The 24,923-nt window shown below is 39.9% G+C and overlaps 1 protein-coding gene across 3 annotated transcripts in view; it reads right to left on the minus strand.

Moving 5' to 3' along the window:
- Positions 1 to 24,923, minus strand: part of NAMPT (nicotinamide phosphoribosyltransferase) — a 387,332-nt gene that overhangs the window by 201,323 nt on the left and 161,086 nt on the right. For 2 of the 3 annotated variants that reach the window (XM_044946592.2, XM_044946593.2), the window contains exon 3: positions 5,885 to 5,957. The exons of the other annotated variant lie outside the window; for it this stretch is intronic. The gene's annotated coding sequence lies outside the window, so the exon portion shown is untranslated. The remainder of the gene's footprint in view (positions 1 to 5,884; positions 5,958 to 24,923) is intronic. 3 annotated transcript variants of the gene reach the window in all.

Raw genomic sequence — 24,923 nt, forward strand, 5'->3', positions numbered from 1 at the left:
TATATTTATTATTTTAATTTTTTGGCCATGGCACACAGCATATGGGATCTTATTTCCTTGACCAGGAATTGAACCCACATTCTCTGCTTGATAGCACAGTGACTTAACCAATGGACTGCCAGGGAAATCCCTCACTGTTCATTTTCTTATCTGTTGCCCTCACCACTCTTAGAGTCCCACTGCCCCAGCACAGTCCAGGTTCTGACTATTACTGGGTCTTCAAGTGCTAATTGAACCAAAGTAAGTTGCAATGAAACGAAACCTTCCCAGGTTGATGCTACCTGATTTCAATCCACATAATCGGTTATCATGTGTGACTACTGACCATAGCAACATGCTAGGCCTGCTTTATAGTTTATGACTGAATGTCATTTGCCTTCTTCTCCCTTCTCCATGGTTTATAAGCTTTTAAGACAGAGAGAACTCCATCTTCTACATAGTTTCAAATGGTTTCTTACCCAAATTCTGTTTGAGTATTTTGTCAGGTATTAGACAAAGTCAAAAGAGAAAGCAAAAGACAAAAGAGAAAGCGAAGACAAAGAGAAGTGAAAAGCAAAGGAGAAAAGGAAAGATATACCCATTTGAATGCAGAGTTTCAAAGAGTAGCAAGGAGAGAGAAAAAAGCATTCCTCAGTGATCAGTGCAAAGAATTAGAGGAAAACAATAGAATGGGAAAGACTAGAGATCTCTTCAAGAAAATTAGATATACCAAGGGAACATTTCATGCAAAGATGGGCTCGATAAAGGGCAGAAATGGTATGGACCTAACAGAAGCAGAAGATATTAAGAAGAGGTATCAAGAGTACACAGAAGAACTGTACAAAAAGGATCTTCATGACCCAGATAATCACGATGGTGTGATCACTTACCTAGAGCCAGACATCCTGGAATGTAAAGTCAAGTGGGCCTTAGCAAGCATCACTATGAACAAAGCTAGTGGAGGTGATGGAATTCCAGTTGAGCTATTTCAAATCCTAAAAGATGATGCTGTGAAAGTGCTGCACTCAATAGGCCAGCAAATTTGGAAAACTCAGCAGTGGCCACAGGACTGGAAAAGGTGAGTTTTCATTCCAATCCCAAAGAAAGGCAATGCCAAAGAATGCTCAAACTATCGCACAATTGCACTCTTCTCACATGCTAGTAAAGTAATGCTCAAAATTCTCCAAGCCAGGCTTCAGCAATACGTGAACCATGAACTTCCAAATGTTCAAGTTTTAGAAAAGGCAGAGGAACCAGAGATCAAATTGCCAACATCCGCTGGATCATCAAAAAAGCAAGAGAGTTCCAGAAAAACATCTATTTCTGCTTTATTGACTATGCCAAAGCCTTTGACTGTGAGGATCACGATAAACTGTGGAAAATTCTGAAAGAGATGGAAATACCAGACCACCTGACCTCCCTCTTGAGAAATTTGTATGCAGGTCAGGAAGCAACAGTTAGAACTGGACATGGACCAACAGACTGGTTCCAAATAGGAAAAGGAGTATGTCAAGGCTGTATATTGTCACCCTGCTTATTTAACTTATATGCAGAGTACATCAAGAGAAATGCTGGGCTGGAAGAAGCACAAGCTGGAATCAAGATTGCCAGGAGATATATCAATAATCTCAGATATGCAGATGACACCACCCTTATGGCAGAAAGTGAAGAAGAACTAAAGAGCCTCTTGATGAAGGTGAAAGAGGAGAGTGAAAAAGTTGGCTTAAAACTCAACATTCAGAAAACTAAGATCATGGCATCTTATTCCATCACTTCATGAGAAATAGATGGGGAAACAGTGGAAACAGTGACAGACTTTATTTTGGGGGGCTCCAAAATCACTGCAGCCATGAAATTAAAAGACACTTACTCCTTGGAAGAAAAGTTATGACCAACACAGACAGCATATTAAAAAGCAGAGACATTACTTTGCCAACAAATGTCCATCTAGTCAAGGCTCTGGTTTTTCCAGTAGTCATGTATGGATGTGGACTATAAAGAAAGCTGAGCATCAAAGAATTGATGCTTTTGAACTGTGGTGTTAGAGAAGACTCTTGAGAGTCCCTTGGACTGCAAGGAGATCCAACCAGTCCAAGCTAAAGGAAATCAGTCCTGAATATTCATTGGAAAGACTGATGCTGAAGCTCAAATTCCAATACTTTGGCCACCTGATGCGAAGAGCTGACTCATTTGAAAAGACATTGATGCTGGGAAGATTGAAGGCGGGATGAGAAGGGGATGACAGAGGATGAGATGGTTGGATGGCGTCAACAACTCAAATGGACGTGAGTGTGAGTAAACTCTGGGAGTTGGTGATGGACTGGGAGGCCTGGCGTGCTGCAGTCCATGTGGTCGAAGAGAGTCAGACACGACTGAGAGACTGAACTGAACTGAAGACAAAGTCAAAGAAAATTAAACCTATTTATGGGGCTGCATTTATAGGCAAATAAACCTTTTCTAGGTCTCTTCTCCCAAGGGCATGGCCTTAATGTGTTTTTCAAGTAAGCTACTTTCAAAATGTCTCTCCTGCCACCATTTACTTCATTCTAATCTAACTGAATATGGAAGGGACCTGGACTGAGTGAAATGTATGTCTTCATTTCACACAGGTAGGAACCTTTGGTAAAGATCCTAGGACATGTCTACTCCTTTTACTTATTCACCTGACTCTCATTTGATTTTTGTTTAATCGTATGTCAGGCACTTTCTTGGTATAAATAGAGTTCACTGTAAGGGCAGTAGTGGTCAGTGTATGATGTCTGCAGGTTACAGACCATTTCATTTGGAGCATCTCATTTAACTCTCACACACCTAAGAGGCAGGCATTTTTATTGCTGTGACTGTTTTCTAGATGAGGGTATCAGATGCCTCAACTTAAACCCTCCTCACCTCTCTCTTCCTCCAGTCACTGCCTCATGAACTAGCTGTACACAAGGACTGCCCGGCTCCATGTGGGTACAGTTGGCCAGCATCTGGCCTTGGGCGTGCACTGCTGCTTCCTGCCCTGGGCTGTCTCTGACACCCCGGATGACGGGCCCATGGCATCTTACTGGAAACTCATATATTGTGAAACAGGAATGGAGAGGTGTCTGTCCTCATGTGGGCTCCCTTCATCAGTAGGGAGGGAGGTGTGGACCAGCAGATGAAAACTTGCCTCAGTCACCTAAGACCAATTTCCCAGGGCTCCTCCAGGGCTCACAGGCCCAGCGTCTGTAGAGGTGGCCCACTCAGCCATGCATACTTGGGCTGGCTCTCCCTCTTTTCCCCATTTCACTTTCCACCCTTCACTTCTATTCCTTGGGGCTTGTTCCCAAATGAACACCCTGTACACAGGCTTTTATATATCCAGCTCTGCTTCTAAGGAACCCAGGCTAAAATAATGAAATCAGGTGACTCGCTAAGCATTCCAGAATTCACGTGGAAGACTGTAATTTATAGTCGGGCCTTTGGATTTCCAAACCCCATGTGTTTTCCCCTCTCTCCTCCTTGTACTGAGAGAACTAATACAGAAACAGAGTTTTGGCCTCAGAAACCAACCATCAAAGAGAGGTGTCAAGTCAAAAGTAGAATCAAATGACTTTGGAGCAGAGATCATTGAGTGAGTGGGGTGGGTGTGTGGGCTGGTGAGGAAATGCTTCTCAGGAGAGGTACCCGGGAGGCCTCTCTTAACCACTCTCTCTACAGTCAGTGCCATCTAGTGTTTTCTCTGCCAGCAAAAATTCTTCTGGGCACTTATCACAACATGTAAGCAAATATTTCTACTTGCTTATTGTCTCTCCCTCAAGAGTGCAGGGACCATGTCTGTTTTTTCCATCACAATATCCCCAGTGCCTAGCACAGTGCCTGGGACATAACCGGCAATCAACAAACTAGAAAATTTAAATAAATCAGAGAAAATCAGACAGACAAATATCATATGATATCGCTTATATGTGGAATATATTAAAAAAAAGATACAAACGAACTTATTTACAAACAGAATTGATGCTTTCAAACTGTAGTGCTGGAGAAGACTCTTGAGACTCCCTTGGAGATCAAACCAGTCAATCCTAAAGTAAATCAATCCTAAAGTCAAACCAGTAAATCAACCCTGAATACTCATTGGATGGACTGCTGCCGAAGCTCCAGTTCTTTGGCCCTCTGATGTGAAGAGCTGACTCATTGGAAAACACTCTGATGCTGGGAAAGATTGAGCGCAGGAGGGGAAGGAGGTGACAGAGGATAAGATAGTTGGATGGCATCATTAACTCAATGGACAAAAGTTTGAGCAAACTCTGGGAGATACTGAAGGACAGGGAAGACTGGTGTGCTGCAGTCCATAGGGTTACAGAGTTGGACACGAGTGAGTGAGTGAACAACAACAAAATGGAGATAGATTCACAGACATAGAGAACAAACTTATGGCTACCAAAGGGGAAAAGAGGATGAAGGAGGGATAAATTAGGAGTTTGGGGTTAACAGATGCATAACTATCATAGATAAAAAAGATAAATAACAAGTATCTACTGTAGAGCACTGGGAACTACATTGAATATACATATAATTGAATCACTTTACTGTATACCTGAATCACTGTAAATCAACTATGTTTCAATAAAAAAATCAATCACAATTGGTGAATGAATCCAATAATTTGTTCCTGAATAAATGAATGAATGAGCACATGGTATTATGGGCAAAGTGAATAGCATAAAGTCATGGAACAGTATGTGAATACAACCTGTTCAAAGAATGTCAGTGGTTGGTTACATAGGGTGTATTTGTTTGGAAGAGTGGGGAGGCTGGGAGTGGTGGGGAAAAATATTTCTTGGAGTAATATTGAGGTCATATAACCCTGGCCACATTCTTTGTGTTGGAAGATGATGTTGCCTCTGCTTAACTGGTTGTATAACTTGGGTTTTCAAGTGTCTGTTATCGCCTACAGTAACTGTGCTTTCTTCTCCATTGGGCAGTTGGCAGGGGTGTTGGCAGGGCCTGACCTTGTTTGTGGGTCTGGAACTTTGTGTTCCAAGTGTGCCTTGGATGACTTGCTACTGTTGTCACCTGTTGTGTTTGTGCAATTGGGTGTTGGCAGAGCCTTTCCTAAGTCTCACTCATAGGCCAACCTCAGAGTTATCTGTTTAGGGATATTGCTGCCCTTCATCCTCTGCCTCGCCTTTCTCGCCCGAACCCTTACGGCCTTTAACACCAGCCTTCAGATCCTTAATAATCATACAAGGCACTATAGGATACCTTCTTATTCATTTATTCAAACACATATTAATAGCATGCTGGTGGACAAACACTATGCCAGGCACATGTGTCTCCTCGTGATACTGACTCATGATACTACGCACTTCACGCTGTCCAAAAGCCCTGCTAACCCTCTGCTGACTGAGATTCATCACTGCATTCTTTCAGCCCCGGATTTGCTGAGGTGGGCTCACCACGCCTGAGGACTGCGTGGACTTAAGGATCTTGCTACAAAAATGTCTGATGATGGAAGAACCATTTCTCTGCTGTCCTGCCCTCAGCACAACTTAAGCAAAAAAAAAATTAAGATATTCCAGCTACTCAGTAACCCTGAGACAGTTTCTCATTTGCAAAAGCCCAGTTAGAAGCAGGTGGCCACGTGTTCCTTTCTGGCTCCTTGAGAGCTAAGTTTATTCCCTTGGTGTGCTGACATTTCAGGAACCATGACACTCACCTTTAGCACTGTTTATTTTTAGTGTCTCTGCATTTATATTTAGGAAAGAAGCTCTGACAGGCCTCTGAGAGCAGAAGTCCTCCAGTTTTTGCTGGAGCACTTGAAGGCCACCAGGAAGGAAAATAAGTCATGCGTGTAACTCCCCATTAATTTCCTGGAACTGGTGACGTCACACAAGTACATGCACCAAGAAACACAGGAGTGGTGATCAGGACTCACCTTTGGTTACTCAGACCAGGCTGTTGACCCAGTCTCTCAGGCAGCACACTTCTGTTGCTCTATTGGAGGGATCCTAGGAGAAAGCCAAGTTGAAATCATAAGGACCAAGAGAGGTAAAATCACTCCCAACCTCCAGCTTGCCACAGTTTCTTCTTTTCAGTTGCTACAAAACATGTTCCTGTATTCTTTAAAAATTTTGAAGTATTATATGCTTGTAAGCAGAAAATTCAACAGGCAGAATTTGTAACATATGTCAAAGAGAAAGAGTTAGTAGTTCTAATATTTTTAAAAAACCTCTTAGACATTGAGGGGCAAAGGACCAAAAACTTGATAGAAGAGTAAGCAAAGGATATGAACAAACAATTCACAAAACATGTTCCTTTAAACATATTAAAAACTGTCCAAACTCTCATTAAAAAAGAAATGTAACTTAAAATGCTATAGTATATTTCACAAATGGTATCCTGTTTCTCAGCTATCAAATTGATGAAAATATAAAGAGCAGGACTACAAAATCTGTTGGGAAACAAGCTCTGGTGGTGGCAAATTAGTACAACTGTACAGAAGGAAACTTGGCAAGATTGAACAAAACTACACATACACTTGCATTGGACCCAGAAATCCTACTTCAGGGAATTTACCTTGAAGATACAGTCCCAGGAGCAGAAACACACATTGGCACAAGTTTATTCACCTCAGCATTATTTCTAATTACAAAACACTGAAAATCCCCTGAAATCCCATATGTGGGAGCTGAGTAGAACACACAAGACACATCCATCCACGCAGTGGAGTCCTGTGCAGCTGGGAGGAAGAGCTCAGTGAACTGTATGGAGAGAGTTCCCAGATACATCGCTAAGTACAAAAAGGCAAGTACAAAAGAGAGTCTATGCGAATATGGTACCTTGATAACAGAAAGAAGGAGAAATGAAAAAATATACATGTATTTGCTAATGTAGACAAAAATAGAGGAAGAATAAACCTGAAACCAGAATCAGTTATCTAGAAAGAGTAGATGCAAACAAAATAAATAAAATGCAGGAACTAAAATACAATGTAAGAGGTTAGGGACGTTACATAACTCTTAGTATGCTGTGCTGTGCTTAGTCATGTCTGACTCTTTGCAACCCCATGGACTGTAGCCCACCAGGCTACTCTGTCCATGGGGATTCTCCAGGCAAGAATACTGGAGTGGGTTGCCATGCCCTCCTCTAGGGGATCTTCCCAACCCAGGGATCAAACCCAGGTCACCTGCATTACAGGTGGATTCTTCACCATCTGAGCCACCAGGGGAGCCCAAGAATACTGGAGTGGGTAGCCTACCTGTCTTCAAGGGGATCTTCCTGACCCAGGAATCAAACTGGGGTCTACTGTATTGCAGGCAGATTCTTTACCAAATGAGCTACCAGGGAAGCCCAACTCTGAGTATATCTTTCTGTAAAGTTCTCAATTTCAGGATCACAGTAATATTCTACATGCCAAAAAGAAAATCCATAAATAAAATCAAAATGAAAATATCATTAAAATATGGTGCAAAATATGGAACCCCAAATAAAATCTGAATAATAGCAACAAGAGAACCTAACTCTATTACAAGTGAATGGCATATTTCCCTATGCTGTGATTATTTTTTATTTTTTTTTGTATTCAAATTTTATTTTATTATTATTTTTCAATTTAATTTTATTTTTTAACTTTACAATATTGTATTGGTTTTGCCATATATTGAAATGAATCCGCCACAGGCATACATGTGTTCCCCATCCTGAACCCTCCTCCCTCCTCCCTCCCTACACCATCCCTCTGGGTCATCCCAGTGCACCAGCCCCAAGCATCCAGTGTCGTGCATCGAACCTGGACTGGTGACTAGTTTCATATATGATATTATACATATTTCAATGCCATTCTCCCAAATCATCCCACCCTCTCCCTCTCCCACAGAGTCCAAAAGACTGTTCTATACATCAGTGTCTCTTTTGCTGTCTCGTATACAGGGTTATTGTTACCATCTTTCTAAATTCCATATATATGCGTTAGTATACTGTATTGGTGTTTTTCTTTTTGGCTTACTTCAGTCTGTATAATAGGCTCCAGTTTTATTCACCTCATTAGAACTGATTCAAATGTATTCTTTTTAATGACTGAGTAATACTCCATTGTGTATATGTACCACAGCTTTCTTTTTTTTTTTTTTAATTTTATTTTATTTTTAAACCTCAAACACTGTATTAGTTTTGCCAAACATCAAAACAAATCCGCCACAGGTATACATGGACATCTAGGTTGCTTCCATGTCCTGGCTATTATAAACAGTGCTGTGATGAACATGGGGGTACACGTGTCTCTTTCCCTTCTGGTTTCCTCAGTGTGTATGCCCAGCAGTGGGATTGCTGGATCATAAGGCAGTTCTATTTCCAGTTTTTTAAGGAATCTCCACACTGTTCTCCATAGTGGCTGTACTAGTTTGCATTCCCACCAACAGTGTAAGAGGGTTCCCTTTTCTCCACACCCTCTCCAGCATTTATTGCTTGTAGACTTTTGGATCGCAGCCATTCTGACTGGCGTGAAATGGTACTTCATAGTGGTTTTGATTTGCATTTCTTTGATAATGAGTGATGTTGAGCATCTTTTCATGTATGCTGTGATTATTTAAGAAAGATATAAGAATTTTAATTCTTGGATACTTTTTGAAACTTTTCTAAATCTGATGTTATTTTTTTTTTCCAAAATGAAAAGTTAAAAAGGAAAAACTGAAGGAAGGGGAAGGAACTGACTTAAATAACTCTGGAAAATTATTTTGGCTATATTTGTAAGGCTAAAGTGAAAAAGAACAGTACACAAACGTTACATATTCTTGCCTGTAATTTTGTTTTTCCCAGAGGCATAGATCAGCAATTCTGAAGCTATTTTGAGTATTCTAGGGTTAAGAAAGTAAGTCAAATAGTGTGAATAATGAAAGCCAAGTTTCTCACTGTAGTAGAAAGATTGTAACTGAGAACAGAGAGAAGACTAGAATAAACTGTTATGAGATAAGGTACCAACATGAACTCAACCAATAACAACTCTATATAAATATATATCACAAATATAAATATTTATGGGTTGATATAGAAATAAAGATGTATGTATATGTGTATCTATATTCTTCACTTTGCCTGCTACAAGGGACTAGAAGCAATGACACTGTAGCACCAATGAGCATATTTAGTGACCATTCTCTCATTAACAAATACAACAACAAAAACTCTTGGGGAAATGACAGATTCCAGGTCTGCACAGATACAGTACAGATGAGCCTAGAACATCTTATGATGCCAGAAAGTGAGGAAATATTCCAAATATGATAGGGCTAGATCAAAAGGACCAAATCCAGGGAGTTCCCAATAATCAAATTTGGGCTAATGTGAGCAACAAAGTAAATGACAATAGTAAGAGATTATAATGCACAGAATAAAATAAATATCCTCGATTTCACACTGACATAAACAAGTAAGTGAGCAATTAAAGTGGGGGTAAGAAAGTTCTCACAACAGAATTCCAATTCATAAGGATAGAAGGAATGATAAAAACATAAATTACTAATTTGCAAACACCACAGTATTAATTAATTATTATAGATAAGAATCACCAACAGATGCTAAATTACTGGGATAAATATGTTGAGAAAAATTTGCATAGCTTCAAATAACATATTGGTGATGGACCTTTATGATGTTTCTGATATTTTGGTATTTTAAACAATACTGCAATAAATGCTTCTTTTTCTATATATACTAACGCTTGAGGTATAAACATGTAGCAAAACAGAAGTGGAATTTCTGGTTCAAAGTGTATAAAGATTTTAATTTTATTGCTATGGCCAAATAGCAATAAAATGGTCTCCAAGAGGATATGCCATTTATACTTTTACCATCAGTATAGCAGAGTGCCTATTCTTTATGATTTCCTCAGCATGGTATATGAAAATAATCTATGTCATCATGATAGGTAAAAAACATACCTCATTGTAGTTTTACTAGGCATTTCTCTTATTGTGAATCAAGCTAAGGCTTACATCACATATGTAACTCCTATTGTGGTTTTTCTCCTGTGAACTGTATATTCTTTTACTTTATTTACTACTGGAAGGGGGTTACTCACTGGTCTTCCTCTGCATTATTTCCAACTTTCATAAAACTTTGAAAAATAGGTTATTATCATCATCACATAGCAGATAAAGAAAAAAGGTTCAGGGAGTCAGGGCATTTTCCTAAAGTTACAATGCCATGCGTATATTTGTGTAGCTGAGAATCCCCATTTGCCTAACTTCAATCTGAATGTTTTCTGTGGCCTTTTGCCCAGATTAAAGTGAAGAAAGGAAGAAGGACTTTATCAGTACAAGGGCTTTACCTGAAGAGTGGCCAGTGAACCTTGAGCCCACATACTAAATTACTTCCCTCCTTCCTGGTAGAATGACCTCTGGACTTCCACTTGCTCACCAGTTTCAGCTTCATTATTTGCATATTTCTTCACAAAATTGCATATTTCACTCACCTACTTAAATGACCCTAATTTCATTTCTGGCACTTCAATTCTATTTACCTTATATAAACAAAAGAAGAGGGAATAAGTTCAAAAGGAAGACTTAGAGATATCTAAATGATGTCTGGAAATCTGGTACAAATTATTGAATAGGATAGAGATTATGGCCAATTTGGTTTGCAAGCCTTTGATGAATGCTTTCCCATTATGGTCAGTGAATATCAGTCTCTGAAGGTCATGTGAAAAGTACGTTTCAAGGCTCTTCTACATGCCCGTGGGCTACTAATTTCTGAGTACAAAGTATGTACAATTTCCAAAAGCTCTTCAGGTGTGATTCTTTTCTATACCAAAAGAGATGAACCACAGGACTTGTCATCTGAAGTGGGACCACAGGTCAGTAGTAATGGCATCACTTGGGTGTTTATTAAAAGTGCAGACTCTCAGGTTGCCTCTTAGATATAGTGGATCAGAACCTGCATTTTAACATGATGTTCACGGATTCCTGCACACATTAAAGCTTGAGAAACACTGCTCCAGAAAGATTTAGTAACAGGTGTGAGGCATAAACATTTAATTGGGGGTAGCATTGGAGAAGGAAATGGCAACCCACTCCAGTGTTCTTGCCTGGAGAATCCCAGGGACGGGGAAGCCTGGTGGGCTGCCATCTATGGGGTCGCACAGAGTTGGACATGACTGAAGTGACTTAGCAGCAAGAGGAAAACAATAGGATGGGAAAGACTAGAGATCTCTTCAAGAAAATAAGAGATACCAGGGGAACATTTCATGAAAAGATGGGCTCAATAAAGGACAGAAATGGTATGGACTTAACAGAAGCAGAAGATATTAAGAAGAGGTGGCAAGAATACACAGAAGAAATGTATAAGAAAGATCTTCATGACCCAGATAATCACGATGGTGTGATCACTCACCTAAAGCCAGACATCCTGGAATGTGAAGTCAAGTGGGCCTTAGCAAGCATCACTACAAACAAAGCTAGTGGAGGTGATGGAATTCCAGTTGAGCTATTTCAAATCCTAAAAGATGATGCTGTGAAACTGCTGCACTCAATATGCCAGCACATTTGGAAAACTCAGCAGTGGCCACAGGACTGGAAAAGGTCAGTTTTCATTCCAGTCCCAAAGAAAGGCAATGCTAAGGAATGCTCAAACTACCGCACAATTGCACTCTTCTCACATGCTAGTAAAGTAATGCTCAAAATTCTCCAAGCCAGGCTTCAGCAATACGTGAACCATGAACTTCCAGATGTTCAAGCTGCATTTAGAAAAGGCAGAGGAACCAGAGATCAAATTGCCAACATCCGCTGGATCATCGAAAAAGCAAGAGAGTTCCAGAAAAACATCTATTTCTGCTTTATTGACTATGCCAAAGCCTTTGACTGTGTGGATCACGATAAACTGTGGAAAATTCTGAAAGAGATGGGAATACCAGACCACCTGACCTCCCTCTTGAGACATCTGTATGCAGGTCAGGAAGCAACAGTTAGAACTGGATATGGAACAACAGACTGGTTCCAAATAGGAAAAGAAGTATGTCAAGGCTGTATATTGTCACCCTGCTTTTTTAACTTATATGCAGAGTACATCTAGAGAAACCCTGGGCTGGAGGAAGCACAAGCTGGAATCAAGATTGCCAGGAGAAATATCAATAACCTCAGATATGCAGATGACACCACCCTTATGGCAGAAAGTGAAGAAGAACTAAAGAACCTCTTGATGAAAGTGAAAGAGGAGAGTGAAAAAGTTGGCTTAAAGCGCAACATTCAGAAAACGAAGATCATGGCATCTGGCCCCATCACTTCATGGCAAATAGATGGGGGAAACACTAGAAACAGTGGCTGATTTTATTTTGGGGGGGCTCCAAAATCACTGCAGATGGTGACTGCAGCCATGAAATTAAAAGACACTTACCCCTTGGAAGGAAAGTTATGACCAACCTAGACAGCATATTCAAAAGCAGAGACATTACATTGCCAACAAAGGTCCGTCTAGTCGAGGCTATGGTTTCTCCAGTGGTTATGTATGGATGTCAGAGGTGGACTATAAAGAAAGCTGAGCACTGAAGAATTGATGCTTTTGAACTGTGGTGTTGGAGAAGACTCCTGAGAGTCCCTTGGACTGCAAGGAGATCCAACCAGTCCATCCTAAAGGAGATCAGTCCTGGGTATTCATTGGAAGGACTGATCTTGAAGCTGAAACTCCAATACTTTGGCCTCCTGATGTGAAAAACTGACTCATTGGGAAAGACCCTGATGCTGGGAAAGATTGAAGGTGGGACGAGAAGGGGACAACAGAGGATGAGATGGTTGGATGGCATCACTGACTAAATGGACATGAGTTTGAGTAAAGTCCAGGAGTTGGTGATGGACAGGGAGGCCTGGCATGCTGCAGTCCCTGGGGTTGCAAAGAGTCAGACACGACTGAGTGACTGAACTGAACTGAAGACCATGTTAACAAACTGAAGAATAAAAACCACACGATCATCTCAATAGATGCAAAAAAAACTTCTTACAAAATTCAACACCCATTTATGATAAAACTCTCGAGAAACAGACATAGAGAAAACATACTTCAATATAAGAAAGGGAACACGTGACAAACCCACAGCTGACATCATACTGAAAGGTGAAAAGCTGAAAGCACTTACTTTAAAATCAGGAACCAGACAATGATGTCCACTCTAGTAAATTTTATCAACATAACTTTGGAAGTGCTAGCCATGGCAATCATGGCAGAAAAAGAAATAATTCCAAACTGGAAAAAAGAAGTAAAACTATCACTGTTTGCAGATGATGTGATACTATGCAAAGAAAATTCTAAAGATGCTATCAGAGAATTACTAGAACTCATTAAATTATGGGAAAGTTGAGGAATAAACAATTAATACACAAAACTCTTCAGTAATTCTATATACTAACAAAGAAATATCAGAAAGAGAAATCAAGGAAACAACCCAATTTACCATCACATCAAAAAAAAAAATAAAATATCTAGGAATAAACCAATCTAAGGAGGTAAAAGACTCATACTCTGAAAACTATAATATACTGATGAAAGAAGTCAAATGACAAATCAAACAGATGGAAAGATATACATTGTTCTTGGATTGCAAGAATCACTATTGTCAAAATGACTATACTATCCAAGGAAATCTGAAGATTCAATGCAAACCTATCCAATTACCAATGACATTTTTCACAGAACTAGAAAATAATTTTTAAATCATATGGAAATAGTTAAGACCCCAACTAGGCAAAGAAATCCTCAGAAAGAAAAACAGAACTGGAGGAATCAGGCTCCCTGATTTCAAATTATACTACAGCAATCAAAACAGTATGGTACTGGCACAAAAACAAATATAGACCAATGGAACAGGGTAGAAAGCCCAGAAATAACTTAGGCATCTATAGTTAATTAGCCAATGACAAAGGAAGCAAGAATATACAATGGAAAAAAGAGAGTCTCTTTAATAATTGATGCTGGGAAAACTGGACAGCTACATGTTAAAGAATGAAATTAGAACATCCTCTAATACCATACACAAAAACAAACTCAAAATGGATTAAGATCAAATACTGTAAAACTCTTAGAAGAAAACATAGGCAGAACACTCTTTGACATAAATCACAGCAGCGTCTTCTGTGATCCACCTCTTAGAGTAATGAAAATAAAAACAAACGTAAACAAGTGGGACCTAATTAAATTTAAAAGCTTTTGCACAGCAAAGCAGGCCATGAACAAAAAAAGGCAGCTCATAGAATAGGAGAAGATATTTGTTAACAAAGCTGCCCACAAGGGATTAATCTCCAAAATCTACAAACAATTCATGCAGCTCAAAAAAAAAAACCAAAAAAAAAAAAAAAAACCAAAAAACCCCAAACAACTCAATTAAAAAAAAAGACAGAAGATCTAAACAGACATTTCTCCAAAGAAGACATACAGATGGCCAAAAAACAGATGAGAATGTGCTCAACATTGCTAATTATTAGAGAAATGCAAATCAAAACTACAGCCAGGTATCACCTCCACCAGTCAGAATGACCATCATCAAAGTCTACAAACAAAAAATCCTGGAAAGGGTGTGCCGAAAAGGGAAACCTCCTACACTACTGCTGGTAATGTAAATTGGTAGAACCACTGTGGAGAACAGTAAAGAGGTTCCTTAAAAATCTGAAAATAGAGCTACCATATGATCCAGCAATCCCACTTCTGGGCATCTATCCAGAGAAAACCATAATGCAAAAAGACACAGGCACCCCAACATTCACTGAAGAACTATTTAAAATAGCCAAGACAAGGAGGCAAACGTAATGTCCAGCAGATGAATAAAGATATGGTACATATAGACAACGAAATATTACTCAGTCATAAAAAGGAGAGAAATTATATCATTTGCATTATTTCATAGATGGATCTAAACTTGATCATGGATAGACCTAGAGATGATCATATTAAGTGAAATAAGTCAGACAGACAAATATCACATGCTATCACTTATATGTGGAGTCTCTAAAGATGTTACAGATGAACTTATTTACAAGACAGAAACAGACTCATTGACTTTGGAAACAAAAGTATGGTATCAAGTAGGGAAGGAGGAGGGGATAAATTAGGAATTTGGGATTAACATATACCCCCTACCATATACAAAAGATCATCAAGAAGGGCCTACTGTATAGCACAGGGAACTCTACTCAATATTCTCTAATAACCTATATAGGAAAAGAATTGGAAAAAGAATGGATATGTGTTATTGAATCACTTTGCTGTACACCTGAAACTAACAAAACATTGTATATCAACTATAGCCCAATACAAACTTAAAATTAAAGAGATTGCTCCTTTATAGTCCCTCTCTCCTGTCCCTCTGCCCAGATCCTTCAATCCAGGCAATCCCTGATCAATTTTAAAAATCACAGATTAAAGATGGTAGAGGAGTAGGTGGACGTGGAGTACATCTCTCCATGGATACATCAGGAATACACCTTCAGACACATGCAGAACACCAGCTGAGAGTGGACAGGAGTACCTGACCAGCAGAAAATAATATACAGACCCAGGCAAAACTTGGTAGGATGAAGGAACTACGGGGAGAAACAGGAGTGTTAGTAGGACTGGACCTGCCCTCAGCCGGTGGGGGAACTGAAGCAAAGGTCTGATCCCCACATCAGGGCAACTGTCTGAGTCAGAGGAGAAACATTTAAGGCTGAGAGGGAAACAGCTGATCCTTGCCAGCCTAAATCGAATGAGAATCAGACAGCCCCTGACGCAGCCATACATACCCCGGACAGGGATGCAGACCCCCTGGAAGATACAGCAGCTGGGAACTGGAGTTTAGGGATTGTGGAGCAATCCCAGGGTGAGGGCTGCTGTTGACTGCGGAGAGATGGATTGAGGGGATGTGAGGCAGAAGACTGGTGGGAAATGCCTGTGGAGGAAAGCCAGGCAGCCATGGAAGCAAGGCAATACTGCTGAGTCATGCATAGCGAGTAGCGCCATGACCATAGCCTCTCTCCCCCTACACACCAGAGGCTGGCCCATCAAATGCCTGATGCACTAAACTACAGAATAGGACCCTACCCAGGGTGTCCCTTTAAGTGCCTGACTTGCCAATCTACAGAGTAGGACCCCAGCTAGCGGGGGCGCTCTATGTGTCTGATGCGTGGAACAACAGAGAAGACCCCAGGCAAGGGAACCCTCTAAGTGCCTGAATAGGTGGAGCTATGGAGAAAGACTGGCCAAAGAAACCTTCTGATCACCAGCCTCAAGAGACTCGAAAAAAGACTGATAAGGCCATAACTCCTGCCACAAAGTCAGTCCATGTCCCTGCACACTTGGTGCCACCAGGGTCCCATCAAGCCAAGCAGCTGTGCCACCTTCATGCTCAACTCTCAATGGGGCAGAGCTGCCACAGGCAAAAAACACTCTTGATCTATGCGTGCAGGGTCACTTTGGTAGTGTCCAACTCTTTGTGACCCTGTAGACTGTGGCCTGCCAGGCTTCTCTATCAGGTAGAGGGGTTCTCCAGGCAAGAACACTGGAGCATATTGACCAATACTGGTTGCCATACCCTTCTAGAGCATTATATTTCCTGCTGCCCTGGCTGCCAACTCCCTTAAGTACCTGCTGCTGCCAGAACCACTGCAACCTAAGTAGCTGTACTACCTCCACGGACCTGGCCCTCACAGGGGCAAAGCCAAGCCCTCCAGGGCAGCCTCAGGAGCAAACCCCAGTGGATGACCCACATGCAGAGGTAGAAATAAAACCACAATTGAAACCCAGGGGCAGTGTGACTAAGGAAGAAGACCCCAAACTTTCCCAATAGCTGTACAAGCTGCAGATTAAATCCACACAATCAGCTAGGCAGACTCTGTGTCTATGGAATATATAAAAGATCATTCAGAGCTCCCACTAAAGAAAATGCCCTAGTTCTGATAGCTGTGGGCACTGAAGGCAAGAATACAGGGGAGTAGGACCAATTAGAATCTGGGCTGCCCCCACAGCAGGTCCAGAGATCAGCACAGTGTTGGAGGGGGATCCGAGGGAGGTGAGGTGGACTTTGACTCCCAGCAAGGGAAAGGACGCTGACAGCAGTGACTCAAGAAAAGCATTTATTATTCTTATCTTTTGACTTGTTCTGTAGATTCTTTGGACTTTTCTGTCTTTTATTTTCTTCTCCCCCTCCCACCATTGCAGTTGTTGATTTTATTGGCACTATGAAATCTAATTAAACTTATGAGCTTTTTTTTTTTCTTCTCAGTCACATTTCTTATTGTAGTTATAAACCTCTGCCTCTACATTGGGCTTTTGCAGTTCTGGGGCATTCCCCCCAACCTTTTTGTTTATTTTTTAATTTTTAAACATATTATTAATTTCTCTACATTTATTCCTTTGTTTGCTTTTTCTGCGATTCTTTCCCCCTTGCAGTTAATCTTTAATATATATAAATCTTCTTTATCTACCTCTATTTAACTTTGCATATCTATTCTCTCTTTTCTTTCTTTCCTTTCCTCTCAACACATTTTTTAGTTTTATTTTCATTGCTTTATTCCCCACTTGGCACCTTGATTTAGTTTTGTTTTCCAATTTGTGCTTTAGTTAGTTTTGTTCTTAACTGGTAAATATAATTGTTTGATTTCCTTTGTTCACTGGGTCAATCTATTGTACTTTATTTTTGTTGGACTGTTTTGACTTTGCTCGTAGGTGTATATGTGTATATTCCATTATTTTCATTATTATTTGCCTGATTTGTAACCACCATTTGTCTGGGGTTCATCTTTGGTTTCTCATTTTTGGACATTTGTTTTAATCTGACATAATGCCATATCAAACCACTTGTGAAATCTTTGTTCCTGACTAGAGATCAAGCCCTGAGCCTTTGGAGTGGGAGCACTGACTCCAAGACCCTAGACTACCAGAGAAATAACCCTAGGGAGTACCAAATAGTGAGAACTCACACAAATGAAACCACTTGAATACAAGACTGGGTATAAAACAACAGAATGATCTCTCTTCATTTCCAAGGCAAACCATTCAATGCCATGGTAATCCAAGCCTATGCCCCAACCAGTAATGCTGAAGAAGCTGAAGTTGAATGGTTCTATGAAGACCTACAAGACCTTTAAGAACTAACACCCAATTTTTAAGATTTCTTTCCTTCTACTAACCCTGGGGTTCTTCATTTCTTCCTTTTCTAGTTGCTTTAGGTGTACGGTTAGGTTATTTATTTGACTTTTTTCTTGTCTCTTGAGGTATGCCTGTATTGCTATGAACTTTCCCCTTAGGACTGCTTTTAAAGTGTCCCATAGGTTTTGGGTTGTTGTGTTTTCATTTTCATTCATTTCTATGCAAATTTTGATTTCTTTTTTGATTTCTTCTGTGATTTGCTGGTTATTCAGCAGCGTGTTGTTCAGCCTCCATATGTTGGAATTTTTAATAGATTTTCTCCTGTAATTGAGATCTAATCTTACTGCATTGTGGTCAGAAAAGATGCTTGGAATGATTTCTATTTTTTTGAATTTACCAAGGCTAGATTTATGGCCCAGGATGTGATCTATCCTGGAGAAGGTTCCATGTGCGCTTGAGAAAAAGGTGAAATTCATTGTTTTGGGATGAAATGTCCTATAGATATCAATTAGGTCTAACTGGTCTATTGTATCATTTAAAGTTTGTGTTTCCTTGTTAATTTTCTGTTTAGTTGATCTTTCCATAGGTGTGAGTGGGGTATTAAAGTCTCCCACTATTACTGTGTTATTGTTAAATTCTCCTTTCATACTTGTTAGCATTTGTCTTACATATTGCAGCGCTCCCGTGTTGGGTGCATATATATTTATAATTGTTATATCTTCTTCTTGGATTGATCCTTTGATCATTATGTAGTGACCATCTTTGTCTCTTTTCACAGCCTTTGTTTTAAAGTCTATTTTATCTGATATAAGTATTGCTACTCCTGCTTTCTTTTGGTCCCTATTTGCATGGAAAATCTTTTTCCAGCCCTTCACTTTGAGTCTGTATGTGTTCCCTTTTTGAGGTGGGTCTCTTGTAGACAACATATGTAGGGGTCTTGTTTTTTTTTTTAGGGCAGAAATAAATACAAAAGAAACAAAAGAGACCATAGCAAAAATCAACAAAGCCAAAAGCTGGTTCTTTGAAAGAATAAATAAAATTGACAAACCATTAGCCAGACTCATCAAGAAACAAAGGGAGAAAAATCAAATCAATAAAATTAGAAATGAAAATGGAGAGATCAAAACAGACAACACAGAAATACAAAGGATCATAAGAGACTACTATCAACAATTATATGCCAATAAAATGGGCAACTTGGAAGAAATGGACAAATTCTTAGAAAAGTACAACTTTCCAAAACTGGACCAGGAAGAAATAGAAAATCTTAACAGACCCATCACAAGCATGGAAATTGAAACTGTAATCAAAAATCTTCCAGCAAACAAAAGCCCAGGTCTAGATGGCTTCACAGCTGAATTCTACCAAAAATTTAGAGAAGAGCTAACACCTATCCTGCTCAAACTCTTCCAGAAAATTGCAGAGGAAGGTAAACTTCCAAACTCATTCTAAGAGGCCACCGTCACCCTAATACCAAAACCTGACAAAGATGCCACCAAAAAAAGAAAACTACAGGCCAATATCACTGATGAACATAGATGCAAAAATCCTTAACAGAATTCTAGTAATCAGAATCCAACAACACATGAAAAAGATCATACACCATGACCAAGTGGGCTTTATCCCATGGATGCAAGGATTCTTCAATATCTGCAAATCAATCAATGTAATACACCACATTAACAAATTGAAAAATAAAAACCATATGATTATCTCAATAGATGCAGAGAAAGCCTTTGACAAAATTCAACATCCATTTATGATCAAAACTCTCCAGAAAGCAGGAATAGAAGGAACATCCTTCAACATAATAAAAGCTATATATGACAAACCCACAGCAAACATTATCCTCAATGGTGAAAAATTGAAAGCATTTCCTCTAAAGTCAGGAACAAGACAAGGGTGCCCACTTTCACCATTACTATTCAACATAGTTTTGGAAGTTTTGGCCACAGCAATCAGAGCAGAAAAAGAAATAAAAGGAATCCAAATTGGAAAAGAAGAAGTAAAACTCTCACTGTTTGCAGATGACATGATCCTCTACATAGAAAACCCTAAAGACTCCACCAGAAAACTACTAGAACTAATCAATGATTATAGTAAAGTTGCAGGATATAAAATCAACACACAGAAATCCCTTGCATTCCTATACTCTAATAATGAGAAAACAGAAAGAGAAACTAAGGAAACAATTCCATTCACCATTGCAATGGAAAGAATAAAATAGGAATATATCTACCTAAAGAAAATAAAGACCTATATATAGAAAACTACAAAACACTGGTGAAAGGAATCAAAGAGGACACTAATAGATGGATAATATACCATGTTCATGGATTGGAAGAATCAATATAGTGAAAATGAGTATACTACCCAAAGCAATTTATAGATTCAATGTAATCCCTAGCAAGCTACCAACGGTATTCTTCACAGAGCTGGAACAAATACTTTCACAATTTGTATGGAAATACAAAAAACCTCGAATAGCCAAAGCAATCTTGAGAAAGAAGAATGGAACTGGAAGAATCAACCTACCTGACTTCAGGCTCTATTACAAAGCCACAGTCATCAGGACAGTATGGTACTGGCACAAAGACAGAAATATAGATCAATGGAACAAAATAGAAAGCCCAGAGATAAATCCACTCACATATGGACACCTTATCTTTGACAAAGGAGGCAAGAATATACAGTGGAGACAAGACAATCTCTTTAACAAGTGGTGCTGGGAAATCTGGTCAACCACTTGTAAAAGAATGAAACTAGAACACTTTCTAACACCATACACAAAAATAATCTCAAAATGGATTAAAGATCTCAACGTAAGACCAGAAACTATAAAACTCCTAGAGGAGAACATAGGCAAAACACTCTCTGACATACATCACAGCAGGATCCTCTATGACCCACCTCCCAGAATATTAGAAATAAAAGCAAAAATAAACAAATGGGACCTAATTAAACTTAAAAGCTTCTGCACAACAAAGGAAACTGTTAGCAAGGTGAAAAGGCAGCCTTCAGAATGGGAGAAAATAATAGCGAATGAAGCAACTGACAAACAACTAATCTCAAAAATATACAAGCAACTCCTACAGCTCAACTCCAGAAAAATAAATGACCCAATCAAAAAATGGGCCAAAGAACTAAATAGACATTTCTCCAAAGAAGACATACAGATTGCTAACAAACACATGAAAAGATGCTCAACATCACTCATTATCAGAGAAATGCAAATCAAAACCACTATGAGGTACCATTTCACACCAGTCAGAATGGCTGTGATCCAAAAGTCTACAAGCAATAAATGCTGGAGAGGGTGCGGAGAAAAGGGAACCCTCTTACACTGTTGGTGGGAATGCAAACTAGTACAGCCACTATGGAGAACAGTGTGGAGATTCCTTAAAAAACTGGAAATAGAACTGCCTTATGATCCAGCAATCCCACTGCTGGGCATACACACTGAGGAAACCAGAAGGGAAAGAGACACGTGTACCCCAATGTTCATCGCAGCACTGTTTATAATAGCCAGGACATGGAAGCAACCTAGATGTCCATCAGCAGATGAATGGATAAGAAAGCTGTGGTACATATACACAATGGAGTACTACTCAGCCATTAAAAAGAATACATTTGAATCAGTGCTAATGAGGTGGATGAAACTGGAACCTATTATACAGAGTGAAGTAAGCCAGAAAGAAAAACACCAATACAGTATACTAACACATATATATGGAATTTAGAAAGATGGTAACAATAACCCTGTGTACAAGATAGCAAAAGAGACACTGATGTATAGATCAGTCTTATGGACTCTATGGGAGAGGGAGAGGGTCAGGAGATTTGGGAGAATGGCATTGAAACATGTACAATATCATGTATGAAACAAGTCACCAGTCCAGGTTTGATGCACGATACTGGATGCTTGGGGCTAGTGCACTGGGACGACCCAGAGGGAGGGTATAGGGAGGGAGGAGGGAGGAGGGTTCAGGATGGGGAACACAGGTATACCTGTGGCAGATTCATTTCGATATTTGGCAAAACTAATACAATATTGTAAAGTTTAAAAATAAAATAAAATTAAAAAAAAAAAAAAGAACTAACACCCAAAAAAGATGTCCTTTTCATTATAGGGGACTGGAATGCAAAAGTAGGAAGTCAAGAAACACCTGGAGTAACAGGCAAATCTGGCCTTGGAATGCAGAATGAAACAGGGCAAAGGCTAATGGAGTTTTGCCAAGAGAACACACTGGTCATAGCAAACACCCTCTTCCAACAACACAAGAGAAGACTCTACACATGGATATCACCAGATGGCCAATACCGAAATCAGATTGATTATATTCTTTGCAGGCAAACATGGAGATGCTCTATACAGTCAGCAGAAACAAGACCAGGAGCTGACTGTGGCTCAGATCATGAATTCCTTATTGCCAAATTCAGACTTAAATTGAGGAAAGTAGGGAAAACCACTAAACCATTCAGGTATGACCTAAATCAAATCCCTTATGATTATACAGTGGAAGTGAGAAATAGATTTAAGGGACTAGATCTGATAGACAGAGTATCTGATGAACCATGGATGGAGGTTTGTGACATTGTACAAGAGACAGGGATCAAGACCATCCCCATGGACAAGAAATGCAAAAAAGCAAAATGGCTGTCCGAGGAGGCCTTACAAATAGCTGTGAAAAGAAGAGAAGCAAAAAGCAAAGGAGAAAAGGAAATATATTCCCATTTGAATGCAGAGTTCCAAAGAATAGCAAGGAGAGATAAGGAAGCCTTCCTCAGCGATCAATGCAAAGAAATAGAGGAAAACAATAGAATGGGAAAGACTAGAGATTTCTTCAAGAAAATTAGAGCTACCAAGGGAACATTTCATGCAAAGATGGGCTCAATAAGGGACAGAAATGGTAGGGACCTAAGAGAAGCAGAAGATATTAAGAAGAGGTGGCAAGAATACACAGAAGAAATGTACAAAAAAGATCTTCATGACCCAGATAATCACAATGGTGTGATCACTCACCTAGAGCCAGACATCCTGGAATGTGAAGTCAAGGGGGCCTTAGGAAGCATCACTACGAACAAAGCTTGTGGAGGTGATGGAATTCCATTTGAGCTATTTCAAATCCTGAAAGATGATGCTGTGAAAGTGCTGCACTCAATAAGCCAACAAATTTGGAAAACTCAGCAGTGGCCACAGGACTGGAAAAAGTCAGTTTTCATTCCAATCCCAAAAAAAGGCAATGCCAAAGAATGCTCAAACTTCCACACTATTGCACTCATCTCACACGATAGTAAAGTAATGCTCAAAATTCTCCAAGCCAGGCTTCAGCAATACATGAACTGTGAACTTCCAGATGTTCAAGCTGGTTTTAGGAAATGCAGAGGAACCAGAGATCAAATTGCCAACATCCACTGGATCATGGGAAAAGCAAGAGAGTTCCAGAAAAACATCTATTTCTGCTTTGTTGACTATGCCAAAGCCTTTGACTGTGTGGATCACGATAAACTGTGGAAAATTCTGAAAGAAATGGGAATACCAGACCACCTGACCTGCCTCTTGAGAAATTTGTATGCAGGTCAGGAAGCAACAGTTAGAACTAGGCATGGAACAACAGACTGGTTCCAAATAGAGAAAGGAGTACATCAAGGCTGTATATTGTCACCCTGCTTATTTAACTTATACACAGAGTGCATCATGAGAAACGCTGGGCTGGAAGAAGCACAAGCTGGAATCAAGATTGCCAAGAGAAATATCAATAACCTCAGATATGCAGATGACACCACCCTTATGGCAGAAAGTGAAGAGGAACTAAAAAACCTCTTGATGAAAGTGAAAGAGGAGAGTGAAAAAGTTGGCTTAAAGCTCAACATTCAGAAAACAAAGATCATGGCATCTGGTCCCATCTCTTCATGGGAAATAGATGGGGAAACAGTGGAAACAGTGTCAGACTTTATTTTTGGGGGGCTCCAAAATCACTGCAGATGGTGATTGCAGCCATGAAATTAAAAGACGCTTACTCCTTGGAAGGAAAGTTATGACCAACCTAGATAGCATATTAAAAAGTGGAGATATTGCTTTGCCAACAAAGGTCCATCTAGTCAAGGCTATGGTTTTTCCAGTGGTCATGTATGTATGTGAGAGTTGGACTGTGAAGAAAGCTGAGCGCTAAAGAAATGATGCTTTTAAACTGTGGTGCTGGAGAAGACTCTTGAGAGTCCCTTGGACTGCAGGGAGATCCAACCAGTCCATCCTGAAGGAGAACAGTTCTGGGTGTTCATTGGAAGGACTGATGTTGAGGCTGAAATTCCAGTACTTTGGCCACCTCATGTGAAGAGCTGACTCATTGGAAAAGACCCTGATGCTGGCAGGGATTGGGAGCAGGAGAAGAAGGTGACAACAGAGGATGAGATGGCTGGATGGCATCACCGACTCGATGGACGTGAGTCTGAGTGAACTCCGGGAGTTGGTGATGGACAGGGAGGCATGGCGTGTTGTGATTCTTGGGGTCGCAAATCATTGAATACAACTGAGCAACTGAAATGATCTGAGCTGATCACTAAACCACCAGTAGCAGCCTGTGCAGGATGCCTCATCTAAACTACAAACAAAACAGGATTACCACCGCACTCAGCCTTGCTCATCAGAGGAAAAACAAGCAAAAACTCAGCACAAATTTCACCCTATACAAAGCTTACACAAACCACTGGACCAACCTTAGGAGGGCAGAAACCAAAAGGAAGAAGGAATTCAACCTTGAAGCCTGGGAGAAGGAGATCTCAAACAGAGTAAGTTTAAAAAAATAATGAAAAGGCAGAGAAATATTATACAAATGAAAGAACAAACCAGAAACACAGAAGTCCAAATAAATGAA

The sequence above is a fragment of the Bubalus bubalis genome, chromosome 8, assembly GCF_019923935.1.
Source record: "Bubalus bubalis isolate 160015118507 breed Murrah chromosome 8, NDDB_SH_1, whole genome shotgun sequence".
In the NCBI taxonomy this organism is placed as follows: domain Eukaryota; kingdom Metazoa; phylum Chordata; class Mammalia; order Artiodactyla; family Bovidae; genus Bubalus; species Bubalus bubalis.